This window comes from Dunckerocampus dactyliophorus, chromosome 1 (assembly GCF_027744805.1).
Source record: "Dunckerocampus dactyliophorus isolate RoL2022-P2 chromosome 1, RoL_Ddac_1.1, whole genome shotgun sequence".
Lineage (NCBI taxonomy): Eukaryota > Metazoa > Chordata > Actinopteri > Syngnathiformes > Syngnathidae > Dunckerocampus > Dunckerocampus dactyliophorus.
This window is the reverse complement of record NC_072819.1, coordinates 22,483,124-22,508,556: the sequence shown is the minus strand read 5'-3', so window position 1 is coordinate 22,508,556 and position 25,433 is coordinate 22,483,124. Positions and strand designations below refer to the sequence as shown.

Sequence of the window (25,433 nt, the reverse complement as noted above, 5' to 3'; positions counted from 1 at the left end):
GAAAATAAAAATACATGTAAATAAATAAATAAGGAAATAAATAAGCAAATAAATAAAAATGTTGATTTTAAAAAAGGGAAAATAATACTAAATTCCATTTGGATCTGATCTAGATCGCACATTTGGAAGCAAATTCAAGTGAACACTGAAAATCTCAGGCTGTAATTTGTACTGTAATTCTTCATTGTTAATGTTCCCATTGGATAAGCAGTACGTTTTTTTGGTTTAGTAAAGCCGCTACGAAACGTATTAGTCCTGTGTACGCTGTAGAAATATGTCAGCGTATATTTTCATCTACATCCATCCATCCATCCATTTTCTATGCCGCTTCTCCTCATTAGGGTCGTGGGGGCATGCTGGAGCCTATCCCAGTAGTACATTTTAAATGGGAACATGCTCAGAAGAACTGAATGAAATGAAAGAAGAAATAAAACGACAAACATGACTCCTGAGACTGACTTACATTTCCATCATATTTACATATCACATCCAGTCTAACGTCATCTTGCACCTGTATGCATGTAGTCAGGGTGTGTGTGTGTGTGTGTGTTTGTAAAAGTGTAGTAAGAGTAAAAAAATACATACATAAATAAATACAACACAGTGAGAGCATAAAATGTTGTTTGTCCTGCGGCAATAAAAAGAATAAATAGTGTTTATTCTACCCACCCACCCAATCCCCCCCCCCCCTTCCTGTTACCTGCCCTGCAGAGGGGGAAGGGGGGGGGGGGGGGGGGGTTGGTCTGGGAGGTGATGCGAGGCCTGAAGGCAAAACACAGGCGCAGCTACATATTTGGGGGGGGGATTCTGAGCTATGAATAGATGTGAGAGATGCAAGCAGACAAGGATGCTGGGCATGGGGGAGTCTGGCTGGGGGGGGGGGGGGGGGGGGGGAAGATTATTGTTGCTGGGCTTTAAGTGGATAAGCACACATGCTTCCACCACCTCGCTCTAAGCTTAATTGAAGCAGTCAAGACAAAAAGGGGAGATGCACACTGCAAAAAAGGGCTGGCCAAATATAAGATAAAGAGACTAGATTTTTGGAAAGAACTCCTCAAAACTCGTGAAATTATCTGTCTGTGCAGCAAGTAAATTTTACTTGGTAAGAAATCCTAACTTAAGATTTCCATATCTAGAAATAAGCAGGACCGTTACGATGGAAATACCTATTTTTAGAATAAAATACTAATTTTTTTACGTTATTACAACCGATAAAAAGTGAAATGTTCCTAAAATAAGAAATATTAACACATTTTGAGTGAAAATGACCTAACACTTAGTAGTAGGCACCCTTCTGTCTCGATGGAGACACATGGCAGGAGCGAGGTGGGTGAAATGTCTTGCCCCAGGGGCACAACAACAGTGACTGGTATGAAGGAGAAAGAATGGAACCGCCAACCTTCTAACCTCTGGATGACCAGCTCTAGCTCCTGAGTCACGGCCACCCCAACTTCATACCCCATACTAGTGTAAAGTCATAAATTTGAATCCTGAAACTAGTTGCCAGATCTTGAAATAAGCCTAAATCCATTTTAAATGCAAAAAACAATACAGGTAACCCACGGTACAATCCGTACCTTGGTATTTGGGCTACTGTTTCGCTATATTTATGTGCGTAACGAGAACAAATTTTGTCTCCCAAAATTCTCTATTATTTATTATTATTGTTAAATGAAAAGCATGAAAATGAAATTACAATCCATTATTTGCCCAATAAATAAATTGTCAAAAAAAAATAAATCATATAGCATACAGACAAAATGAAGGCTGTGGGGGCCACTGTCGTGTACATTAAAGATGCTAAGACCACTCCAGTGTAGGTCGGTATATTGTACAATAAGATATATAAGTTCTGTGTTATAGGTGACAAAGCAAATTAGTGTAGTAAATCTCATTAGAAAGAAAGAAGTGCACCGCACCTTGACGTTGGGGCCAGGAGGCGGGGGCGCCTGGCAGGCATGTAGTTGAGGAGATCCGCCGGGTCCGATCGCCTACACAAACGTGCGGGGCAGTGCGGCTGTCTTGCCTACACGGTCCAATATACTGTATACTCTGTCCTATACTCTGTTGATGAATGCCCTGCCTGTTCTGTCCTTCACTTGAAATATGTACAGTGTGGGAAATGGGACAATACTTTGCAGCGAGGGCTTTTTGCCAGCATGAACAGGCACGCGCACACATGCACATTTGCTGACCGAACGGTACACGGTAAAGCCCCTAGTGCTTGATGACATAAAACATACCCCTTAAAACATACATAAGGTTTTATGATGACCACATTTTAATCCTGGAACAGGTCATTTCTATTTCCATTATTTCCTATGGCAGGGGTGTCCAAAGTGTGCTTTATCAATCAAGTGATGTACTGTTTCAGCCCTAATCTACATTGGGTAGGTTTAGGCGTATTTAACAAACAGGAAAAGGTGAAGAATATCAAAGTGACCAAAGTGGCCCCCGCATTCTTCCATTTTTGTGTGTGTGGCCCTTTGTGACAAAAATGTACAATGGCAAAATGATGCTGAGATGGTAAAAACAAACGTGGTTATATAAGTCCTTTCTTAAGACTTCCTTTCTTAAGACGTTAACCTTTTATTTGCACCATCAGAGGCTGCATTGTTTAGAACTCTCACTGCATCTGAAAGCTGATGGCAGATAAAACACACACGCACGCGCACGCAAACACCCCCACAAGAAATGATTCGCCTAACACGCAAGCTTGGAATAACACCAAAGTCCTGTCAGTGCAGACACCTCTCCTAAACCCTCCTCAACCCCCCCATGCACCTGTCTGAACGGCCCGCCCACACACACACACACACGGTTCAGTTTGCCAACAGAGTCAACATGAAGTCTGCATCCTGGAGAAGTGCAGAGATTATGTCTAACATCTTTCATGTAAGTGCTTGATGGTGTTCACTGACAACAACAACGTTCTCTTTCAAAAAGAAGAAGCGTTTCCCAAAGTGAATCATTCTTGTATAACTATACTTTGCACTCCACCCACGGCCGTAAATCAGCAGCAGCACAGTGCACATGACTAAGTGTCGCCTCCTGGAAAAACAACTTGTACCATCTGTGAATAATTATCATTTAGATCTTGCTTGTTTCACTAAACGGTTGTTTAAGGTAGTAGTTCCAGTAACCAGTCCTGAACCTGCTAAGTAGGAGCACATTTTGGGCAGTAAAAGTAGTAGCTGGTCCTGCACCTGTTAGTTCCAGCAGTATGTCGGTAATTTGGTAAATAGAAGCACTAATGGCCGGTTGAACACCTGGTTTGGTAGTAGCACCTGGAGCCACTCTGTCACTTGGTAAACAGCAGACAATCCTGAACCTGGTGAGCAGACATACAAGCTGTCTGTGCTGAGTGGAACCAGCAACATGTCCTGAACCTGGTAGTAGTTAATAGGGAGTAAGAGTAACTAGGTTAAGTCCGGAACTCGGCACTAACTGCCTGGTCTGAGCAAAGAAAGCAGGAGTGTTTGTAGCTGGTTCAGATCCTGGTGAGTAATAGTGCTGGAGGCTGGAGACCTTAACCTGGTAAGTAAGTAAGTAGTTGTGGTGGTATGTAGCGGCTGATCCTGCCCCTGTTAGCAGTAGTACTAACAGTAGGTCCCTAACATGGTAAATAGAAGCACTAATGGTTGCTCCTTAACCTGGTAAGTAGGAATGGAGGCCATGCCTTAGCCTTGTAGCCATTCCTGGTAAATAAAAGTGCTAGCTGCTGATACCGAAGCTGGTAAATAGTCGTGCAAGCTCATAATCATTGTGCCCAGAAGCTGATCCTGCACCAGGGAAGTAGTGGCACTAGAAGCTGGATCTGAACCTTGGTGCACCAATTGTCATGGATCTGGTAAGTAGCACTGCCGGTCTTCAACCTTTCAAGCAGCAGCATAAAAGGTTGAAGACTGTGCACAAGTGGCCGAGTTGTTGTAAGACGAGATGCTGGCAGCTTGACTGATTTCCCTGACCTCCATGTGCACCCCATTTGCCCCCGTGAAGCCTACGTAAAAAGCAGTGAGGTTGGTCCTGGCCTTACCCTGCCCTCGGGTCTTTTCCTGTGCACCTTTGACATTCTTCAAATAGTTACCCTCCCCTCTTACAGCTAGTGGCTGAGGTTGACACTCTTAGCAGAAATTCCTAGATGGAGCACACTTACAAACAATGGAATCTGGGAACTTCCTAACTGTACCTGCAGCGTTACACACAAACACAAGATGAGACATGCATGAATGATGAATACTCCGTGTTCCAGACAAGTAATGATGATCAGGAACGGCGTGTGGATAGTTATTAACGACCATAGCACAGATATCTACGTCAAATAGGAACATCCAGCTCCACTCCCACAGTCCCTCAGAGACCAGGCTGTCTGAGACATCACTGGTTGGGTTCCCTGAAAGAGGGAGATTAACTTCTTATTCATCCTTTCGGGATCTGACAAGGCGTTAGAAGCCTTCCCTTGCCTCCACATCTACTCTGATGCCTGCTGCTTATATCAAACATTCACGTATTTAAATTGCTGAGAGACAAACCTTAATTCCTGTCTGTAGAGGAGACTAGCGCATCAATGAGTGGCACAACAAAGTGCGAGGACGCTGGATTGTTTTTCATGTGCTCTCCTCATTTTGTCATCTCTTGCAGGGGAAAGCATAAAACAAGAAGAGGCTGGATTCGGGATTACTGTCATAGAGGTTGAGATGCATGATGACTGCCAATTCCTGTCAACGAGCCAAGCCAATCTCACTGAAAATAAGTGTGCCATGGCAGCATATCCTAAATCCCGATGGCATCGTTTTGTCACGGTGGCACGCCATTTTGATACATGCCACCACCACCGCTGTTGTGCCATGTGGTGTTAAAGACATACAAAACCCGCGTTGGGGAACTAGCAGCCAAAGTGCGGCATCTCATGCCAACTGTGTCTGGGCCAAGAAGTTGCTCCAGCCAGTGGTCAACTCGCACGAACATGGACATACTAGCAGCAACATGTGGTACCAACTTCACAACAAGCTCTCAGATCTGAGTGTCAGAGTTTTTTGGAGTTTTTAGTTCAGAGGCTAATGCAAAAATTGCATTATTACAAGATGACATGTAACTTAGAGGAGGGGCAGGGTGGGGGCCAGGGAAGTACGCATCCAGATAAAAGGTGCAAATCATCTTTACGCTGATGTTTACGTTGGGATCTATGGCATTTTTCACCGTTTTCTTTAATTGTTTCCCTTCGATATGCATGATTCTTAATGAAAGAATTCAGACATGTGCAAGCGATGGCTATTTATGATCCAAATTATTTGATGGAGGTCTATGCTTTCTAGTTAGCTAGTATTGTAAATGCTACTTAGCCCACGTGTGGAAGGTTGGAACATTGACCTAAAAACCTACGAAATGTTGGCGCAAATGTGAACAACACATTTTTCCTTTTATTAACATTACCAGATCTATTATTCATCACCGGTGGGGGTCTTTGTTCATCAGACAGCCATTCTAGTTTTCCCTCCACACAGGACAGCAGAGTGAAAAAGTAAAAAAAACGAGGCGTAGTGCGACGCATCGTCCTACAAAATGACGCATAAAAGGTTTGTGATTCCGGGTCATGTCTGTGTGGCATCTGAGGATACAGCGAGCAGATAAGCGCCGCGCCGGGATTCGCTAACAGCCAATTCTCTCCACTTTGCTCCTCAAGTGGCACTAACCTCATTAAATGCGCTCCTCCATCGAGCATGGAGCTTACGCCGCACGCTCCTTAGCAAGGCCGACTGCTGTCTGTGCTACAGTGCAGTCAGGGATTACCATAATTTAAAGAAAATCCCTGCGGCACAAGTCCTCCAGCGAGTGAGTGAGTGAATGAAGGCATGTAGCTTACGATGCTTCACCACCTCATGGATCAGCGAAACTGAACACAGGGAACCTGAAAGATATTAACCTTCATTGATAATAGAAGTTTCCATCTCCTTTAAGATGCTGTTGAATGAAATCAACACCATGTATCGAGAGGAAATAATGCCTAATATCCTTTGGTTAGCGATGGAATGTTGGCGGTGGAAATTGCACATTAGCATTTGCTTAAGTTGGTCTTTGATCAATCAAATGAATGCGTAATAGAAGTCTTGATTCATGACATTAAGATGGAGGGCCACCCCTCTCTACACGCAGAACACACACTGTGAGTGGGGCCCCCATTTTGCGCAAGGTGGCAAATGTATTCCTCTTTTGAACGCATATTGTTTTGAGAAGCCAAACTCCTTACTTAAGTGGCCCCACTAACCGGAACTACTTTCCTCATCACTGAAATCTGACCAGAACTCAGCTCACGGGACGAAGTGGGGGGGTAAGTCACTGTCGATGCACTACACTGCTGATGGGGATGTCATACTTCATAAACTTCATGTCCAAAAATCAGAACTATCCCATTAAGGGAGAGGGCCCACAATTGTCATGGGGCCCAGAATTACTGGTGGCGCCCCTGTTCCCGATACATTTTGTAAAAAAAAGGGGGGCCTCCAAATAAAATTCTGCTTACGGTCCCAATACGGCCAGGGGCGCCGCTGCTGTGGTATGATAATTGGTAATAATCCATCCATCCATCCATTTTCTATACCGCTTCTCCTCATTAGGGTATGCTGGAGCCCCTCCCAGCTGACTTCGGGCGACAGGCGGGGTACACCCTGGACTGGTCGCCAGCCAATCGCAGGGCACATATAGACAAACAACCATTCACACTCACATTCATACCAATGGACAATTTAGAGTTGCCAGTTAACCTAACATGCATGTTTTTGGAATGTGGGAGGAAACCGGAGTACCCGGAGAAAACCCACACACACACGGGGAGAACATGCAAACTCCCACAAGGGAGAATCGAACCCAGGTCTTCCCGATCTCCAGACTGTTACTGTGTTGGCCACCATGCTAACCACTAGACCACCGTGCGGCCCTAATTGGTAATAAAGATGTGAAAAAAGGTGCTGGAGATGGCAGACGACTAGTATTTCCTGACATGCAGTTGCAGAAAAGCTGCACGTTTGACATCATGAAACAATGCAAGGAAATCTGAAATGCATTCCTCTTCTGAAAGCATATTTTCCCGTGTGAGACTGCCTTCCCAAACCCTGCCAAATTAACCCCCGCTGCCGCCACCGCCACCGCCACCCAGACAGGTGTGAATGTCAGCAAATTGGTAGGTAATACTTCCTGTTCCGCTCGGCATCCTCTGAAAGCTGGACCAAATAACAGGGGGGCTGAGAGGCTGAGAGCGAGGGATAAGAGGATTTTAGCCAAATGGTAGACTGATTGCGGTGGGAGAGATAGATGCTGGGGCGGGGCGTGTGGGGTGGGGGGTGGGGGCTGATGGTGTTGATTGGATGATGAGAGGCTGTTGGAGGATGGAGTGGGGGAGCACAGGTAGACTGATGAATGATGTGTGCTGAAGGAGACCCGGGAGGTAACAGGGCGGTGGTGGTGCTGATGGGTCCTGAGGGGATGGGGATGATGATGATGATGAATGTAATGTCAGTCCAAAGAGGAGTACGTCTGATTTGTTCCCCCAAAAACCTCCAACCAAGTTTTATGATTTTATATCCATGCTGTGATCATGTAGTAACCGGTACATTCAGGATAACATGTAATACTTCCAGTATTTTGCCGTATTTCCTTCCTAGGCGCATTGATTTGACATAGCAACATAGAAACAAACGCCTACACCTAGCATTAACTTTTCCAAGCTCAAAAACAAAAACACAGCAGCAGTGGCGTCAGCTCCATTATGTAGCGTTACCTTTTGGTAAGTGGCCTGAGGCATTGAGAGCGTGGCGCTGACGCATTGTGGGCGAGTGTGTGGTGAAGCTAGTCGCTAGCCGGCTAGTACTACCTTGCCAGGGTGGTGTGGCAAGGTGTCAATACGCCAGTTACGCAGTTTGATCTGCGTAACAATGTTAATAATAATAATAATGTCGCTGTACCTTGGTTAATATGCATGTGACATTATAAGTAAATGGAGCGTTGTTGGTGCTTTTTAGAGTTTTTTTCACAAGGCTTTATAGGCGTAATAAGTGTTTCCCATTACATGCATTCTTTTGCATCTTTCGAATGCACAGAAATAGAAAGACATACATGTTCATGTCTCACATGAGGATTGTGGATGATGGGCAAAATTCCCCCCAAAAAGTGCAGTTTTCCTTTAATCCCAGGAAGATGAGTGAGGAAGGTTTAAACAGTGCGCGGAAATATGAGCCAACACTGTTAACACTCAGTGAATGACGCAAAGTGCTGAGACTCGCTAAAACATTTTCCGTGTCCAACACACGCCGTGCTTCGACATGGTCAGCAAAGTCTAAAAGACGAGGAGAGAGGAAAAGCGGCTGAAGGGAAGCAGACGACAACAATAACAAAAAGGTTGTAGTCATCGACTTCCTGTGATAGTCTGTCTGGTGTGTTAAGGCGCTTGCTTTGTGTGGAAGTTGGATTTGTAAACCTTGCACACAAACGACTGCGAGCGATGACGAGATGTGTCAGTAAGCAACGTTTCAAGCCAAAACTCCCGTTGATGACATGTTGGGAAACTCAACCCTGCAGTGATGCAACTAATTTGACAGAGCCAAGAACTGCCTGATCATACACCATATTTGCAAAAGTTACAGCTCCTATGAAGATTTGCTATTAGAAATGCTCGATATGGCTTTCTTATGCCACCAAGACACTTGCACAAATGTTGCCTTCGCATTGTCCTTTGGCAAAGCGTGTCATTTAGATGGTAAGCCTGAAAAACGTGAAGACTAGTTATGCATTTGGCACGCAATTCGACACTGAAAATGGTGCCCAATGGCACGAAATGCCACGCTCCTGCACGACCTGTTCACATCAAGTGTGTGACAATAGTACGCACGACGCACAATATTTCCCCCGTGGGTACGCAGTCACCACCACTTCCCACAGCCGTGAAGCATTCGTAGCATTATTTGGTCTTGCTTTGTCCCACGTGACGCCATGCTATAGCAGGCATCACCCGTCACGTCATTAATTCCTCCATCCTGCAAGGGACCTACAAGAGGTTGGACTCCAGAGAAGAAACTCTCATTGCAGAAAATGTGTCTATATTACTTTGCAGCTGCAGTACTATTACTATTTTCCGAAGACCAGGAGAGAACGCAGAAAGAAGAAGGCGTAACCCAAACTAGAAAAAGGAAAGCACGGAGCGTGTGCGTGAGGGAATGGCTGACTAGGAGACATCACTTTGGGTATTATGATCAGTTTTACTTCCAGAGGGAATTACCACAAGTGTTTGGGGGCTATGGACTGCAAGCATGTTGCTATGAAAAAGCCACGCTGGATCATTTGACTACAATTCTAAGGTATGTGACACGCTTTCATACGCGCCGCCTGCACTGTTTGCAAATAGGCTGCAGTGTGTTCACGACAAGTTCACGTATGGCGCACAAAGATTACGCGTGCCAGAAACGCAGCCAAGCACACTTTACACATACTTAGCAACTGTTTGTGACGAGTTTACTCAGTGGCACGCAAAATGACGTACCACTTTGGGCACAAAACAGTGTTTTTTTTGTCCAGTCAAAAACTTTCACTGCTAGCGTATGCAGCAGCTCTTCCCTCAAACTAATGTCAGGTGACATCTCATGGAATGAATGAACATATGATGCTTCTATTACGGCGCTGTCCTTGGATGCGTTTCACAAATAAACACTGTGTATGCAAAATAAGACATATACTGCAATATGCACTTCAGTTAAAGCACAGAAATAGAAATAGTGTCATATCTACTTTAAACATTTTAAACCAAAGTAATTTTTAAAAAATTACCAGCAGTAGTTAAGTAAAATAACATGTTCTCCTACTACAACAAGTTTAAATTCACCAATAAAAATCCAATAAAACAATGCTGGTAATGATGGAATTTGGAAAGCTGCACATTTCTATGTGGCACGACCATCTGTACAACAGCAAAATACAGTCGTCCTTTGCTACATTGCTGTTGGAAAATTAATTCATTACCAAATGATCGCTGTTTTGTGGTTGACTATGGCCTATTTTTAGTCATAAAATACTGTCATATGTACTATACTGGTCACCGGGTGTCAGTTATGTTTCCTAAACGTTTTACAGTCGGTACCTCTTCAGACATTTGACCTGAATCCATGTATCTCCTACTCCTGCACACCTAAAAAACATAAACCTTTTTATCTTACTTCATTCGAAATAATGAACACAATCAATTGGTGAATTCATTTAAAGTAATTCGGGGTCAAACGTATATTTTTGCATGGTCACATTTTGATAAAGTTTCACATGAGCACTGATAAATAGATAAGTAATCATCCTACATATCTTTTATTCCAAACTGATGTTGGCATCCTTCCGTATGAGTGGCTTGACTTTGAGCTTCACTTTTTTTGGCCACTCACGATGGCTATGGTTTAAGTCTGCATATTCATTTAATACCAAGGGGAAATGTTAACGATCATGATAAAGCCGTATTCAAAGTACAGAAATACATACAACAAATGATAAAGCCTCATTTTCGGAGGTATCCCCGCTCACAGTGGCAGGTTTTCCCTGCTGCGTCGTGTGGGGATTGGAACACTAGTATAAATGAAGATTAAACAATCTTAATACACAAAATAATCATCAAACTTATGTATTTGTTCATATGATGGACACAGCGCTATGGACAGCTTCATGCCGTCTCCTTTCTGCTTTCTGGACTGTTCTCCTTCGTTTTTATTCATGGACCCCATATGACAACTGGTGCACACCTGGGGGTATGCGTACCCCACTTTGGGAACCTAGGCCTTAGGTTACATCACCTTAACACTGCATGGAGTCAGCCATGAAATTGGGAAAGCAGGTGGCGTTAGTGGCAGTAAGAGACTGATGTGGGGAACGGCAGCAGCTGGAAGGGGGAAGTTATGTGAGCACATCCTCACACCTGAGTCAACACGGCGCTCGCAAACAAAGTGCCCACTTGAAGCCGAGACGTAGACAGACAATGTATGGTGGCGAAGGAGTGGCCTGAGAATGTTGCAGACAAACACCATCCGACCTGAGCACAAATCAGCAGTCGGCCCGCTGGGAAGACAAGATGGAGACATTGTAGCAAACTTTATTGACCTGACTAAACATTGTCAAGACATCCATGTCCATGGTGCCAACCTTTTTTTTTGTCTGCTGTTGGAATCGAGATAGGGAATGTGAAACACCCGCCACCTTCTTCCTCTACTCTCGTCTCTCGTGCTGCTTTTGTTTGTTTGTGCGTTTACAGGCGTCTAGAGGGTGTGTCGGTCAGGTGCAGTGAAAGGGAGAAGACCTACGCCCAGATCGTTGCTCTGCAGGTTTCAGCACAACAGCAGCAGTCTTACTGTAACCGCTTTAGTCAAGACGGTGTTGGGTTCATGCCTTACAGATGTCAAAATGATACCACCTCCACTCACAAGACAATGTGCGCTAGTGAAGGACGGTGCCAGATTTTTTTATTCGATACGACACCAATTACATATTTTTTTCCCACAACGATGTGCAATTTTAGTCAAACATGTTAGCAAATTACAATACTTTATTTTTACACAGAGTAACCCGAAACGTTTAATTGCTACCATTAAGGGACAAAGATGTCCTGTTCAAAATCATAATAATAATATTTTTCATCTTTTCATCAACTTCAGTCCTGATCATAAAAGTTAAAATTCTGAACTCAATCAAATATCTGGTATTTATAATCAAAAGTGAAGTTGATTAAAACAAGTATAAAAAAGTAGGTTGCACAATGTAAAAAAAAAGGTAATATGTTGGGGTGTCATGAGACGATAAAGATTGGGCCTACAAGAACGAGACGAGGCAAGATTTTAACGTTACTTTTACGAAAAGCACAATGAAAAAATATAAAAAATACAGTCTATGACAATATATTGCAATCTACTAATTTAATTTCTACTACGTTACCTTGCATTACTCCTCACGAGGCTACATTCTACTGCACTGTGTGTATGCTACTGGCCCCGCCTCCACCCACTGGGACAAAGAGACGGTATGTCTGACTCAGGGCTCACACTGTTCATGCTGTTGTTCTATGAAACAAACGTTCTAAGGTGCTGAAATCAACGCACAGAGTGAACTCTCTTCCTGCCTTTGGAGGCGGAAGATGAGGAAAACAGACAAGCATCCACAAGGCAATATATTGACCCCGGCAAAATTATCCAGTTAATTTTCATTCATCCATCCATCCATTTCCTATGCCGCTTATCCTCACTAGGGTCGCGGGTATGCTGGAGCCTATACCAGCTGCCTTTGGGTGAGAGGCGAGGTACACCCCGGACTGGCCACCAGCCAATCGCAGGGCACATATAGACAAACAACCATTCACACTCACATTCATACTTATGGACAATTTAGAGTCTCCAATTAACCTAACATGCATGTTTTTGGAATGTGGGAGGAAACCGGAGTACCCGGAGAAAACCCACGCACGCACGGGGAGAACATGCAAACTCCACACAGAAATTCATTTTCATTTATTGTGTGATTCATTAATTTATTTATTATCGTGCCAGGCCTAGTGCCCATGAGACAGTTTTTATCTAAATGCGAAATCTTGTCATGGTTTAATCTCGCAAGATTTTGTGACACGAGATCTTGTAACACCCATGGTAATAGTGATTTGTGATTGATTTGCGATTTGTGCTTGAGCTATCATGTTGTTGTTGTGCTAGTCGACGGCAGCATCTCTGCTCTTCTGGCCAGTGGTCACATGACATGAATGAATCTGTTTAAATGTATGCTCCCAGGGATCGTTGCAGCACAAAACCCTGCATGTAGTAAGTTACCCTAAAACAGGGGTCTCAAACACAATTTACCTGGGGGCCGCTGGAGGTAAAGTCTGAGTGAGGCTGGGCCGCATCAAGTATTGGGAGGAGGGCTGGGAATCTCGGGGTACCTCACGATACGACACGCGATACATGGCTTACGATAAGAATAATATCTTCACAGAGTAAAGGGGGGAATCAAATAAATAAATAAATAATTTCACAGTTTATATTTTTCTGCAGTCAGCTGGGATAGGCTCCAGCTTACCTGTGACCCTAATGAAGACAAACGGTATAGAAAATGGGTGGAATTTTTTTACCACATTTTTTAAGTGACTCACTCACTCTTAGTTCAGTGTAGGCTTATGTGTGCATCCTACGAGTAACATTGGCTTGTCGCAGGCTGTATTACAGTCATCTTTGAAGACAAGTCGTGGGCCGCAAAATGTGACTCGGCGGGCCGCAAATGGCCCACGGGCCACGAGTTTGAGACCCCTGCCCTAAAAGATGTTGAAGTGACATATGTACTTTTTTCATTGATTAATTAGTAACTACAGTCATGTGAGTATGCATGTATGGGTACCACGGTATCGATACTCCCATCACTAGTGTGCACTTGTGTTACTTTGTTAACATTACTACTAGATCCTTGCGTCTGTGTTCTTTGTGAGGACACAATTCTCAATGGAATTTCCTCCAGCTTTTAAGGATTATCACCATATATCAGGGCAAATACCGCAGTTTGAATGGAACTTCCAGTCAGCAACTTGAAAGTCTTTGTTGAGTGCTACGCTGACTGTCTGTGTATGAGTCCGCTTTTAAGAACGTGGGTCGGCTTTTAAAGGACGTCCTGGGACTAAAATAAGCGACATGTCAACAAGAGTGGACGGAGCTGGATCCAGGTCAGTGGGTCCATTTCCTGGGAGCTAAGCACACACACACACAGAAAAACACACGCACAAGTAGCACTCATTACTACAATGAATAGAGCCTCGCATCTCAGTGCATTAGTGACCTGCACAAGCTCAATGTGACACTGACACTGAGTGTGGGCCTGAGGGGAGGTGGATGGGTGGTTGGTTGGGGTGCGTTTAAAGGCAGCATGACCCTACACACACACACACACATACAAATACTTGCGTGCCTAAAAGCCAAACTACAAGGCCGTATCAAACAATAGCCCAAGTAGAGAAACCCAACACTGCGGTTTTTGAGTTTTTATCATTCATTTGCTCATGCACGCCAACGTGCACGGCCTTTGGAGACGGCCCCAGTGCCCATCTCCTCTCATCACTTCCAGGTCAGCAGGCAAGAGTGTGCCACTGTACAGTCTTTACCACGGCAAGAGGCAGAAAGAGGAGACATAGTTAACAGGTTCCTCTCTTGGTGCATGTAAACACACTATACCATATTCACAATATTCATAACCGATGCAAATTAACCTCCAAAGATGAAAGGGTCTGAGTGACAAGTGGAGGAATGCACACACGCAGACACACACACACACACACACACACACACACAGAAACAAGTGTATCAGCTGGCAGTTCCAATCCACGTGTGGGCTGGAACGCAACGCTGATTAAAGATAATGTGCGGGCATGGCGGGGCTGTCACGCTGAGGGGGGAGGAATGAAGAGATGAAGAGGAGAAGGACAGCAAAAAAAAAAATGGAGACCCAGGGAGGAAGCAAAGGAAGGAAGGATGGGAACAACTCCAAACTCATCAGCAGATATACAAAACAGACAAAAGGGTAGGAAATGAACAGGGGCACGCGTCGTTCAGGGAAGTCCCAGGCCTGAATGAGAGAATGCAGAATCTCCGTCCTTATGTCATCAAGTCATGTATGCAGGAGAACGACAACCTGCACAACCAGACCGGCGACATCGCAAACGAACGCACGCCAAAATCCATGTGGCCTCACAACCTGCACGGACTAAAATATTGGGACATGGAGGACAAGTTAGAATAAGAGCTGTTAATGCTTTGGGAAGCTGGAACATGGCAGTACTGATTGTCAAACATATCGATGACACACAGCACAAGCACTGCTGATTGCATGTAGGGAGAAGTACACGGGGCGGCATTAAGGAAGCCTGGTATTTGCATAACAGCAGAAATTAAACTGAGAAGGTGGAAGAGAGCCGGGGCCAATTTTCCTCCTCCATTGTTTCCTCCATCAATATGACACTTTTCAAGGTTTATAGGTCCACCGCCTCGGCTATATCATGTGACAATATGTCGTGAGGGGCTCTCTACATCAACATCATTAGCCCACGACTGCTAATGAATCATTTTACGAGAACAAATCACTCACAGTTACTGTATAGAATTCAAACAGAGAAGCTTCCTAAAGGTGATCATAGGAAGATTAAAGATGAGTATAGTAACATATTAAGTACCTGAATGCATCATCCTCTAAAGTCAACATTAAAAAGTTCACCTTCTGTATTTATTAAATGCACAAATATAGGTGACTTGGCACCAGGGCAGAGGATCAAAGTGGGTCACACACACACACAATACACATACGCGCACACACACAGATACACACCCACAGGGCTTGCCGCACTGTGTCCCATCCCCCTTTATGCACACACACACACACACACTCTCTCTATATTAGCTTACTGTACGCACACAAAGCACATGGTTGTGTTACACGCACACGAACCCGTAGATAATCACAGTGCATGAGATAATGGTTTTCCCTCTGTTTCACAGCCACGGGCTGCAGTTCAGTCTTTGTCAATTTGGAAAACAAAGTATGAGCGAGGACACGCACACACGCACACAAACACCAGTTTTATCTGCCGCTATAAATCCGTTCACGGCTCACCTCTTTCAAAAAGGCGCCACTGATTGTCAACTTTGTAGCGTTCGCAAAGCAACTAGGAACAGACATTTTGTGTTTGTGGCTGATAGTAAAGTTAGTGTGCGACCGAAAGATAAGCACGTCTCAGTGGAAATGCGCAGAAAGCACAGAGTATGCTGTGCGAGTACTATGACTTACTGACGCGCAACAGCCATGTTTCAAATGTGGACACGCGCTGAAGATACTGCAGGCTGCTTGACACCTTTTGGACTTTTTGTTGCTCTTTTCTAGAACAGATGGGTGCCCTTTGGCCCCTGGTCACCTGGTCACATGCACACGCCTCCTCTCAAATACCACACACATGAGGAGGGAGAAAGCGTGCACTACTAAATGTCTGCAAACTGTCTTAACCTTCCAGTGACTGTCTGCAGGTGTCCACGGACCGCTTTCTCCTTGTCTTGTGTTTGCCGTCCCTCAGTGGATGTTTGCACAGTGCAAGCCTCACAAAGCAGCCTCGTGTCTTTATTGACTCTCTCTACTCCTCTCACTTTCTACTTAATGTGCTAAAACAAAAACACGCGCAGTGTATGACTATGTTTGGTCTTGGAGAGGACACCACAATGACGAGAACATCAGTTATGATGTGTGTGTGTGTGTGTGTGTCCCACTTTGTACATGAATGATTGATAAACTCTGTCAGCACGGCAGACTGAGCAGAGAGACTTTTCTCATGCGTGTAAATAAATAAACGAGTGCCCGCTCATGCCTTCACAGATCACACACACACACTGACAGGGATCCAAAGTGAGTGCATCACGCCACTCGGCTAAATCCCTTAAAAAGCTCTTTAAAAAAAAAGGAAGCGTGCGTCAGTACCTTGCTAGTGTGAGCTCCTGGTGTTTCAGGCGGCACAGGTCCTCTGCAGGAGTGATACAGGAGAATCCGTGCATTAGCGACACATCCCACACACATGCTCACACATGCTGTCTCCCTGCACACCCAAACCAGACTGAGCGCTGTGTGGAGAGGGTGTGTGCATGTGTGTGTGTGACTGCTAGAGCCCGCCCTCTTACACACTCCTCCTTTCATTCTCACTCACCCTCCCTCCATCTCTCCCACTACAGAAAGCCAGTGGACAGTCAGCATGTGGCCTCCAAGCCTTCACATGTCCCGGTGCTCCCTTTAATTGCTCCTCATTGGCCTCAAGTGCAACACAACAAAGGCACTCACACACACACGCACGCACACACACACACACACACACATAGTGTAGCAAGCAGAGGCATGTGCCAACACGTGCACAGTTGTGCATGAATGAACACCGTACAGCCCCCTTTTGAACAAGTAGTACAGTGTCAATTGTGATAATTAACTGATCTACAGTAAGGTTACGTAGTTACATTCCTGGATCACCAGTGAATGACAAAAACCTGTGAGTAATTGATACGCCCACCAAAATTTCTATTTTTGACTCATGGCTCGCTCTTCCCACCCCTCCAAAACGTCTTGCTAGCCTGGCGTTAATGTTCTCCTCCGATTTCGATCAACATTTGCGATAAAAGTGAGTGTTGTAATTATTACATTACATTCAGCTCCAGAACCATCCCCTTCTCTCTTCAACTGTCATTGTTCACTCGCAACACAATCCAGGTTTAAGTCTCAAATAAGCCTCACACACCTCAACACATTATCAGGCACTCACCACTAATGAAAGATAGATGATCAATAGAACACACGGAATCTGAGTCACAGCAACTACGGTGCGTTCAAGGGCCGCTGAACAAAGTGTAAAATCTGAACCCTTGAAGAAAAAAGTTCTCAGTGAAGTATCGGTTAATTGGAGACTCTAAATTGTCCATAGGTATGAATGTGAGTGTGAATGGTTGTTTGTCTATATGTGCCCTGCGATTGGCTGGTGACCAGTCCAGGGTGTTCTCCGCCTCTCGCCCAAAGTCAGCTGGGATAGGCTCCAGCATACCCCCGCGACCCTAGTGAGGATAAGCAACATAGAAAACGGATGGATGAAAGTATAAAAGCATCAACATGTATAAATTGTGGGCTTTTTTAACTGAATGCTGTATTTTACCTGTATTATCACGTATTTATAAAATATTACCGACTTAAGGTGAATGAGATATGTTTTGTACGTGGAACAAATTTAAATCAAAAAACAATTTTTCTGACCAAAAATCCACAAATTGGTGAGGTCGTGAATGGCAAATGTGCGGGAATCCACTCTATACCGCTTTTTGGTACCAACCCGATTGCAGCTGTTGGGTACCTGACAGGGCAGAGCATAACACAGTGTATTGATTGGTGGACAGTAAATGGTCATGGAAGACAAAAACCATGTCCCCTACTGTTGACTGTGTTGTATTGACTGACGCCTTGACAACAACAGAATTTATAAAAATATCAAAGTGGCCCGCTGCATCTTTTCATTTTTCAGTATGCGGCCCTCGGTAGAAAGTTTGGACACCCCTGACTTACACTGTGTGGCCTTGATATGACGTCACTGTGCTATTTATGTAAACTCTTTCATGGCATGCTGAACCAGGCTGGAACGCTTGGTGGAAACGTGGCTCTGGTTACGTGACATTTCAAAGCGTCGTCAAGTCACGCAAAAAACAAGGTAAAAAAAGAAAAAAGGTCAAAAATGGTCAACCATGGACCAGGAAGTGGCATACAGACAGATAAGTGAACACTAAGACAATTTATTTCTCACTTTTGTTCAACTTTGGAGGAGGTCTGCGCTCTACTGAGTGATGCTGTAGTTTTGTAAAGAGACTTTTCAGGTCAAGATGTTAGTTGTGTGTCTGAGACAAACAGTGATTACGTAACATCATGCTGATCTTTATTCTCTCTGACACAAAGATGCCGCATAGCGCGCTATGGACCATTAAGAGGGAGCAAACATGGCCGCACAAAGGGAAGGGAAGGCAACACATCCGCCCACAAAGGACAAAAAGGAGCCGACGCGGGCTTGGCGTGGGAAGGCAGGGCCAGGGCGGCCACGAAGCCACACTTTGCTCCAACACAAGCATCATCTCGCAATATTATTCTAAGGATGTTTTTGTGAGAAAGGATGTCGCGCATACGCCTTGCATCTTTGCCCCGGCGGGGGTCCGACTAGGACAGGAAATAAGCCATCCAGCAGGATGAAGCGGGGCTTAGATGACCCGTTCCCACAGTGCTACCCAAACACGGCGTTATTGGCTTGTAATGCAATTATAGAGGAGTGGAAGCACTTAGTGGATTAATGGCAGTGTTGGCGTGCTGCAACTCAAGGCACAGGTGGGGGATGTTATGCAAGCACGGACACCGGCATGATGCCGTATTTTTGCTTCCCGACACACCTGAGCCGGCCTGCCAGTGCCACTCACTCCGCCTTCCGGTAGCAATCAGACTTTATCTCAGTGTTCAGAATGAGATGTGGATTCCCATTTCATGCCTCCTGCCAAACACGTCACAGTGAAACATACTGTATCAACAAAAAAAGATGCACAATGAGGTCGCCCCATTCCTTCGCCAACCCAGCTTTGCCAGATAAAATCCTAATCAGCAACCAAGCGAGTACATTTAATGAATAATGTATCAAACGCGCATGTATGTAACTAACACACACAGGCTCTGCCGGGCTTCCGGTCTCTTACCGCACAGGGGCTAGTGGTCGCAATTCTTACCGCTGGGGGTCATGTCAGCTAATCCCTGTCTGGCCAACTTATATTTTCCATTAGCGTGGAACACCACTATGCATTCTAATGCAGCTTGGTGACAGAGAAATACACTCATGCACTCATTCTTGGTGATGCAGCTGCCTGGATGTGGGCAGGTGTCAGGTGTTACCAGCTGACAGGAGTAGCGGCATGCTGCACGGTCCCGCACAATAACACAGGAACGCCAAATTATGACAGATTGCACTACATACGGACTCTGCATGAAAGAATTTTTCTAGGGGTGCACAATAAATATGATGGCATCATACCGATAAATCTGATAACATAAAAAAATAACTCTGATGACCAATTTTTTTAAAAATGGCTCCATGGAGGCAAGATTACCCGTAGAGTGCTGGAAGTGAGTTAGCGTGAGCAAATCAAGCGTTCCTTTTCTGTGACGTGCTGCAAACGGCCTGTTGTAAATTCCCTTGAGCTCACTTGTAAACAAACATGGCGTCAATCGTGTGGGACATCTCCCCGTTGCAGCGAAACACATTTCGCCAAATGCTCTGCAAACATTCCACGATGAGGGAAAAAAACATTAAGCCTCAAAACATCAAACATTATTGGTAGGGGTGTCCCGATCTGATATTGATATTGGATATCGGGCCGATATCAGCAAAAAAAACAGTATTGGATAATACTGGCCTGCACCTGATCGTGATCACAATAACAGCATGTGCTAACGTGTAAAGCATGGAGTAGGAGTGACGTCGCCCGTGTGTATTTTTCATTAAAGTCCAAAAACAACATTGCGGCTGAATCAAACATTTGTCATGCACACGTTTCCTGTGGTGGCACAGCACCGAGGAAGTTTAGAAGTACTTCCGAGTCGCTGCTATTTTTGTCACGATATTTGGTAAGGACAAATCTCCAGGTACAGTTTGTCAAATCCACTTTGTTGAAGTCGATTTTACCTCCAGGTGTGCAAAAACCACAGTTAAATCTAAATTTAACAAATAATAAATCTAAAAAGTTAGCGGGTACCACTATCGCTATCGATCTTGAGACGCAGGAAGTTATTACTATCTGCTTGAAAAAAGTTGTTGTTGTAGTTTATTGCCAATCTACTTCACAATTTACGGTAGCATGATGGTGCAGCGTGCCCTGTTTTTATTGGTAATGTCCAGATGTTCTGATTTCCTAAAAACTCTTGGCAAAATCGGGACAGTTGGCATCACTGCCATTTACAAAAATGTGCACTTTGAGACTGGTTTGTTTAGAATGATAAGGCTACAAAGCTGCTAAAATTATAGCATGTTTTCCCAGTTGAAAGCAGGGTCAGAGACTTTACATGAAGACAAACATGGAGGCTAGTCAAAGCCGCTGAGTCATTCACAGTCACTGTCTACCAGCACAACGACCCCCCGGGAGCCATGTGTTCTGAGTGATGCGAGCCAATGAGCCTGTGAATGAAGATGAAACATTTACTAGTTCTGCCAGCACAGGGGGTCGGTGTTACATCAATCTGTTAGCTCTTCATGCTGTACCCACGCTAACATAAAATACATGGCGATGTGGATTTACGAGCACGTTCTACCACATATGAGCCGTGATTCAATAAGGCGTTGTAGAGGTGAGTGACGCTGAGCAGATATGGCGACCGTGTCTTAGCGGGTGAGAGGTGGTTGAATGGGAAAACACTCATACTGTATAGCCTTGTCACCATCTCAGTGATGTTGGTCGGTCCGTATCCTGCGTCCCTGATGCAACGAAATCTGAAAAAAACCCGCAATAAACTCACTATGGGACGCATCTCATTTTTTCCTCATGTAAAATTATAAATTGTGAACAACAATTTGTGTTTAAAATCATAATAGTAACAACCAAAAGAATCCTTGTTGTCAGCAGACCTGATAAGCGCTGCTTCAAGCCTCTTTTATCTGCTGAGTGCAGATGAGATCCCCTGTAAAAAACTAGCCAGTTACCGAAAATTTCAATTTGAACAATTAAAGATACGAACGTCATAGTAAATACTGTAAATCCATGTCTCCACTTCTCAAGGCTGTTCTTATTCCTGTCGATGGTGATTTAACGTTGACGGGTCGTGCTGTAATGAATAAAAAACACACTCTGGAGGCGGATGTCACTAATTGATCCGTACCGGAAATACAATCCGTTCTGCGTATGAGTCGCTTGCATTTTTTTTTTTTTTTTTTTTTACAACAGCTTCTGCTATTGATATTTTCTACATTTTTGACAATAAATGGTGAATAATAAATGATTAAACCACTCTTGTTTTGTAAATTTCTTGTTCATTGGAATGCCTGCTACAAGTAAAGGTACATTTATTAGGACAGACAGACATCACGATGACAACAAAAATAGCTCATAAGAGTTTACTTTACTTTACTTGGCAGTACAATGCCATAGCTATTGATATAAGAACGTAAGTGATTTGGGTTATTATCAAGAAAACCATGGAAATGGCTAGATATCAGCTCTTAAAGGAAAACTGTACTTTTTTTGGAATTTTGCCCACCATCCACAATGTTAGCATGAGCCAGGTAACATTGTACATCATGGCTACCTATTTTGACGATAAAGCCCTAAAAAAAACCAAAACTCAAATAAACGCCAAGTCTTCCATTAACATAACTGACCTTGTATATGAACCAAGTTACAGCGATATTGTTATTGTAGCAGCTAACAGAAAAACTAACTCCATTTATCCGGCGGAATAACAAAACGCCTCGCTAGTCTCAGCGTCACTCACAACGCCTCAAGCCACTGCACCGGGACAGGCAAAAGAGTGGATACTACTGGCTCTCAATTTCGCTATGAAGACTCAACAAAATGCTTGTTTGCCGTCGGCATTTTTTACCTGAGGACTGGAGCACAAGTCTTGTGCTGAAAGACACCGCCGTCTCAATGGAAGCGTACATTGTAAGGGTTGTATGCTGCTGTTGTTGACGGAAGTAGCGTTAGCTCCTACGAATGTCAAATCAATGCGCCGAGGAAAGAAGTTTCGGTAATGATTTAAATCATCAAAATAAGGCAAGATACTGTAAATATTACGTGTTTTTCTCGAGTAAGCAGGGAAAGGAGAATGCAAAAATGCCGCCCAAGTAAAAGATAAAAGCTGTTGCTGGCTAGCAGACTATTGCATCTGGATTTTCTGCTTCCACTACGACAGACCAGCCTATTGATAGTACCTCAACACTGCCTGTATATTGCATTGTATCTGTCAACTTTTCACATTTGGAAGTTTATCTGTTTAGATACATTTTGAACATAAATGAACATACCCGTTAATTATAAAAAACATTATACTGTAGCACCATCAAAGGAGTTTAACACTACAATTTAAGAAAAACAATATCAGAAATATAAACTTTTTTTTTTTATTGGGGACCCATTGAATTTTCCAGGGACCCTCTCAATTCACCACCCTGTTGGTCCCAGGGACGCACTACTCTCTGTAGCTAATGAAATATGCTATAGAAATTGAGTCAAGCTATGGACAGAAACAAACTTGCTTGCATAGATTGTAAATGAATAGCATGAACTTATAAATCACTCCGTTTTTATTGTTTTTTTCCCCCTCAAATGGACAATTAAAATTACATAATGAAATGCAGCAGCTGGTCTTTTTTTGCAAACATTATTCAAACACACCGGCGCGTTCTTTTAAGCTCAAGGTCGTACAACGCGTCTGCAGCCTCCAGCGACTTGTGAATATTCATGAGGACCTGCTTACCTCATTTAAAGGCCTTTTTACTAACTAGGAACGCTGCAATCAGACAAGCACAGGACAAACAGAGACGTGAAAAACACATTTGCGTAACCCTTGATTTCAATACATGAGAAGCATTGATGAACAAAGACAAAGGAGATAACAACTGACTCACAGACACCAAAATAAAAGTGAAAGCTTGCGCATAAACTTGCCCTCAGCAGGCAAGCTGGTCGTAATGTAACACCAGCACGAAGTGTGTACTTTTTACAGCACTATAATGCTGCACACACATAATCACATGTAAGCAAAGTGCATGTGGAGAGGTCAAATACACACATGCACACAACAAAGGACCTTTACAGCCACAGTGGAAAGAAACATAATATTTATACTCTTATAGTAAAGTTATAATATTTTTAAAAAGAAGGATTATTACAGACAAATGTCATTTTGGATCATTCTTCAACCCAAGTTGGTTTCAGCTTGAGGTAACCAACAGATGGCCGGACATTCTCCTTCAGGATTTTTTGGTAGACAGCAGAATTCATGGTTCAGCAAGTCTTCCAGGTCCTGAAGCAGCAAAACAGCCCCCGACCATCACACTACCACCACCATATTTTACTGTTGGTGTGACGTTCTTTTTCTAAAATGCAGCGTTACTTTTACACCCCGATGTAATGGGACACACACCTTCCAAAAAGTTCGACTTTTGTCTCATCAAACCACAAGGTATTTCCCAAAGAACTTGGGGATCATCAAGATGTTTTCTGGCAAAATTGAGATGAGCCTTAATGTTCTTTTTGTTGAGCAGTGGTTTTCATCTTGGAACTCTGCCATGCAGGCCATTTTTGCCCAGTGTCTTTCTTTCTTATGGTGGAGTCTTGAACACTGACCTTAACTAAGGCAAGTGAGCAATGCAGTTCTTTGGATGTGGTTGTGGGGTCTTTTGTGACCTCTTGGATGAGTTGTCACTGCGCTCCTGGGCTAATTTTTAGCTTTAGAAAGCTTTAGAAATTTCTTTATAACCTTTTCCATTTGAACTCGGGTGTTGTGGGGTCTTTTGTGACCTCTTGGATGAGTTGTCGCTGCGCTCCTGGGCTAATTTTTAGCTTTAGAAAGCTTTAGAAATGGCTGTATAACCTTCCACTTGAACTCGGGTGTGATAAACCACAAGTTACGTTTTAACAGGGAGGCAATCACTTTTTCACACAGGGCCATGTAGATTATAATCTGATGAGATTAAGTCGTACTTTTACAAGAAAAAAGTTGTAGTGTTTACTAGAACTTTAGTATACAGGTGGTCCTCGGTCTACGTACAAGTTCTGTTCTTATGATTGTGATGTAAATCGAGATTTGGTGTAAACTGGAAGATTAAGTTATTAAATTAAACACAAGAATTGAATGAAAATGAAATATATATAAAAAAAAGAACTCCATACTTGTCTTGCACACTGGAAGAGATGTTGCAAGAGCGGGAGGGACAGTCTTACTGGGACGAAGAAGTCTCAATGATGAGACAACTACACTGCTTCATTATCACGGCCTATTTCATAGGAGCAAGTCCTTACACATTTTTAAGAACACACTTTTTATACTTAATGACGGGAGCAGCATTTCAGCAGCTTGGACTGGTCATGCAACCGATGTTGATTGGCATGTCTCCACTTTCTCTCTAATTTCACATCACATTCCTTTTCTCTTCATCACAATTGTCCACCTCATGCTTGAGAGGCATAACAGAAAACAGACGTCCGTCCTTGGTGTAGAGACGTTTTTTGTACAGTAATAATTTATGGGAGTATCATGGAACGTTGTAAAACAAGGGCCGCTGTACTATACACACGGAAATTAGGGATGCGCCGATCGATCGGCCGATTTCTGTGGAAAAGCATGTGATCGGCACATGCCGATCGATGCCAATCACAAAAAATGATCACCTGAGGCTCGTACTATTGCAGCCGGCAGAGAACCTTGTGTGCAGTGTCGTGTGCCCCTGCCTTTTTCCTTCACACAGCACACGTGTGCGCTGGCAAATCCAACATGTCTGCCGTGTGGCATGTATCTGCCATTTGTGAGTGTGATGTAAAGTTTGCATCCTGCAACACATGACACAAAAAATATCTCGTTTGACTGTAATTCATATTACAGTCATCCCTTGCGCCATCGCGGTTCCAATCACTCCCTCACTCTACTCACGCGGGTTTTGAAAAATGAATGAATTAATAAATGATCACTGTTTAGTTGATTATTAGTCCAAAAAATGCATATTTAACTGAGCGCCAATGATGACTTTACTGTACACATACAGTAAAGATACGGGGACATGAAAGGGGGCGGGATGAGTGTAAATCTCGTTTGTTTTCACGCTCAATTAGTGTTTTCCTGTCTTTTTCCTAATCGCTCCACTTTCT

The 25,433-nt window shown here is 43.8% G+C and overlaps 1 protein-coding gene across 5 annotated transcripts in view; it reads right to left on the bottom strand.

The window, feature by feature from the left end:
- The window catches only part of LOC129178511 (rho guanine nucleotide exchange factor TIAM1-like), an 80,388-nt gene that overhangs the window by 41,845 nt on the left and 13,110 nt on the right, over positions 1–25,433 (bottom strand). For 2 of the 5 annotated variants that reach the window (XM_054770811.1, XM_054770837.1), the window contains exon 1: positions 16,501–16,653. The exons of the other annotated variants lie outside the window; for them this stretch is intronic. The gene's annotated coding sequence lies outside the window, so the exon portion shown is untranslated. Of the gene's footprint in view, positions 1–16,500; positions 16,654–25,433 lie in introns of those variants that run through there. 5 annotated transcript variants of the gene reach the window in all.